Genomic DNA, 4370 nt, shown 5'->3' on the forward strand with positions numbered 1-4370 from the left:
AAAGGACGTGCCTTATTTAGGCTTGACTATGCGGACTTGAACTATTGTCCCATTTGCAAGTCTTCCAGGTATATTGTGGTAGACAACGGTATGGGTGAGAAGACACAGACCAAAATCCCCGTTAGTGTTCTTCGGTATATGCCAATCGTACCAAGACTTCAATGTCTTTTCATGGTCGAAGAGACGGCCAGACAGATGACATGGCACAAAACAGGCAAAAGAACCGAACTAGATGCAGATGGGAATCTGATGATGGTACACACATCGGATGGTGTTGCGTGGAAAAAGTTTGATGAATTACGTGCTAACAAAGTGGCAGATCCGAGGCATCCTCGAGTCGGCATCAGCACGGATGGGTTCAGTGTGTTTGGTATAACGGCAGCCCAATACAGTTGTTCGCCCGTATTTGTCTTTCCACTCAATCTCCCCCCGGACAGATTATGCAAAGAAAGAACATTTTCCTGACGTTGATAATTCTAGGGCCCAACTATTCGGGGAAAAATATGAATGTGTACATGCAGCCGCTTAAGGATGAATTGCAAGAAGCCTGGGATAATGGGTTCAAGACATACGACGCCTATAGCAAATGGAACTTCATAATGCGTGTCTGGTACATGTACTAGACGCATGACTTGCCGGCGTATGCGCTATTCGTTGGCTGGTGTGTGCATGGAAGGTTCCCATGCCCCACATGCAAGGGAGCTCTTGAGTTTCGTTGGCTTCAGGCCGGTCGCAAGTTTTCTTGCTTCGACATGCATAGACAGTTCCTGGATCCTCGCCATAAGTTCAGGAAAGACAAGAAGAACTTCATCAGAGGTAGAGTTGTCAAAAACTCTACACCACATGCATTGACAGGCCAACAGACCCTGGATCAGTTAAACGCTCTCGAGCCAGATCCACAACGTCCAGGGTACTTCAAGGGGTATAATACTAAGCACGCGTGGACTCACAAAACATGCTTATGGGATCTGCCTTACTTCAAAGACCTCCTTTGCCCACACAACATCGACGTGATGCACACTGAGAAGAATATCACCGAGGCACTTTTTGGTACATTGTTCGGCATAGATGGGAAGTCAAAGGATAATACTAAGGCTAGAGTCGATCTGGAGGCGCTATGTGATAGGCCGTTACAAAACATGAAAGAATCGATAGGAAAGCAGAACTGGACGAAGCCAAAGGCATGGTTCAATCTTTGAAGGCCAACTATGAGGGAAATTATCTTGTGGGTGCAACAGCAGTTGATGTTCCCCGATGGGTATGCAGCGAATCTAAAGAGGGGAGAGAATCTTGATAAATTGAAGATATTTAGTCTCAAGAGTCATGGTTGGCACATACGGATTGAGCGGGTAATGCCGGTGATGTTGCGTGGCTTCATCCCTGAGGTTGAATGGCTAGTACTGGCAGAACTCAGCTATTTCTTCCGTGTTCTTTGTGCAAAAGAACTATCGCCTGGCGTGCTAGAAGAAATGGAAGAGTTGGCGCCGGAGTTGATCTACAAGTTAGGGAAGATCTTTCCACCGGGCTTCTTTAATCCAATGCAGCATTTGATTTTGCATCTCCCGACCGAGGCAAGATCGGGGGGCCCGTGCAAAATCGTTGGTGCTACCCAACTGAGAGGATGCAGAAGACGCTTCGAGAAAAATGTAAAAACAAACGTAGAATTGAAGCATCGATGGCTGAGGCATTCATCATAGAGGAGGCGGCAAACTTCGTAACAACACACTATGAAGCCAAAAATCATCTTTTGCATAATCCGAAGCCTCGGTACAATGCTGACGACCCTAAAAAGGTTGGATCGAACCTCAGCCTATTCAAAGGGAATCTCGCACCAGCTAGTGTTTCACATCCAGTATCTTTGAATAATGAAGAATGGCAGACCATTTCATTGTATATCTTCAACAACCTGATAGAAGTGCGGCCATACATCGAGTAAGTTCTCGGTACATTATTTCACAACTTCTATTTCCTTTGAACTGCTCTTATTCTTGGATATGTCATACAGTCGATACATCGCCATATTCTCGTATGGAGCAGAGATCCAAAAGGATTCCGTCGAAGAGTATGAGCTTCTCGCAAAGCAAGGAGGCGGCTATCCCGATTTCATAACTTGGTTCAAACAAACGGTAATTTCTATTAGACAATTTCATTTCATTCGCTAATTTGTGCGTAATGCAACAATCCTTTCATATTAAACTTGTAGGCTAATTCAGAGTCTATGGACACCGAATTGAGATAAGTCGCTAATGGTTTTGACTATAAGGTCCGTTCATTTGACAAGTACGACATCAACGGGTATCACTTTCGTACCTATGGCAAAGAGCTATCTATGGCCGATCGAAAGTCTACTAATTGTTGTGTATCTGCTATCGGCAAAGGAGGTACCGAGTATTATGGGAGACTTGAAGAAATTTATGAACTTCTGTTCTATGGTGAAAACCCACCGAATGTCGTAGTCTTCAAATGTTATTGGTTTCAGCCGAAGGAGACTAGAAGGACTCATGAACATATAGGGCTAGTTGAAATCAACCAAAGCACCCATTTAGATGTTCCTGATGTCTATATTAGGGCTCAACAGGCGACCCAAGTATTCTATCTACCGTGGGCCTGCCAAACTAATCCAAATATGAAAGGTTGGGATGTCGTTTATGAAGTGTCGCCACGTGCTAGACTTTCTCCCCCAAAGGAAGAGGATTATGAACCTCACATTAACCCAGACACATATGAAGGAGAATTCTTCCAAGAGACACGTCTTTCCAAAAAGTGTTTCAAGAACCGCTATACTTCACCCCAAAACATTGAAGTAGACACCGACAGTGAATCCGACATCACCCTAGAGGAGGAACAAGAAGAGCCGGAACAAGAAGAGGTTACTGCTGCGGATGACCTGTCAATGCTTGACCGATTACGTCAAGGTGGCCTTGCACATGTTGATGCCAATGAACCCTATGAGCCCATCACTGATTATAGTGATGATGATGATTATGCATTTATTGATGATACTGATCGAGATTATTAGTAGTGTCAGGTATTCAATTTTTTATGTTGTACTTGATGATGATACACTGAAGTGATATACATATTATTATTCATGTCGGTATTTTTTTTATGTTGTACTAATTTCGTTTATTCTTTGTCATGGCAGGTGTTGAAAGATGGTGGGCGCTGGTCGGGAGCGCGCCGAGGCCCCTTCTTCGTCGGCGCGTGGTGCGAGGTCTTCCATTCCACACGCACCTCTCCGCCGAGTGTTGCTGGACAGTATGGCAACACCACCGGGCCCTTCTTCGTCGACCGCGGTGCCCAGCAGGGGACGAGGTAAGAAGAAGAGAGGAGGTGGAGCACATGGTCGTGGGAGAGGAGGTAGGGTGACTCTTATGGCACCTTCCTCGCCGCCACCCCCAGCTATTTCACCCGAGCACGTGACTGCTAGGGTGGTCTCGTCCGAGGAAGAGGCTACACGGACTCCGGTCCACGAGCCTCCGGTCCATGGATCTTCGGCCCACGAGCCTCGGGTCGACGGGCCTTCGTCCCACGAGAATTGGGCCCACGAGACCCTGGAGGAGCACACGTCTGGATGGGGTACCTGGTTGGGTCAGCCTGAGGAGCCGAGGGGCCATGCTGATGATGGCGGGGAGCCGAGTGGCCATGCTGAAGATGGAGGGGAGCCGACTGATATTGAGGAGGAGGGGAGCAACGTCTACCAGCGTGGTGCTACACGGCTCCCGTTCGTGCCGGCGACCTACGAGCAGAGGTGGTTGATTTTCCCTGATGGGGAGAGGTAAGTGCATTTAATCTTTTTGTACCTTCTGCATTCACGTTTCTTCAAATAACTAATGTGTTGGCCTTGTCATGCTGCAGGGGTTGGGACCACCATGAAAGTGTCCGCCGGCCCAACTCCGTCCTTGGAGTTCTGATTCGGCAAAACTTCCCGGGGTTTGACACGTTGCCAGGTGAGGGTCGGCTTCCAGAGGTTGGATTGAGTTGGGAGCACTACTTGGCTGCCCCGGCCCCGCCGGGTGAGATTATCGATGGTGTCTTGTGCAAGACGAGGGCAGACGTGGTGATCAGAAAGTTCTGGGTAATTTCTCCTTTACACAATTAAAAATCTTCAACTAGCTAGTTATTAATTGTACTAATCAATATTGTCTTGTTTGATTGCAGACATTCTACAGGTGTGAGGAGGGATACGAGGAGGAGGCAGCAGATGTTATCGACAAGGAGTGCAAGCGCCTACTTCAGAACTTACGGCATGAGGTTCGGGTCCAGGCTGTTCGAGACTACTACGCCGGGCGTGGTATCAAGAAGCCCAAGCAGGAGTGCCGCGATAAGTTCTTGAGTAAGGAGCAGTACATGAAGGTAATTCTTAAGGC

The sequence above is a fragment of the Triticum dicoccoides genome, chromosome 5A (assembly GCF_002162155.2).
Source record: "Triticum dicoccoides isolate Atlit2015 ecotype Zavitan chromosome 5A, WEW_v2.0, whole genome shotgun sequence".
Taxonomy (NCBI): domain Eukaryota; kingdom Viridiplantae; phylum Streptophyta; class Magnoliopsida; order Poales; family Poaceae; genus Triticum; species Triticum dicoccoides.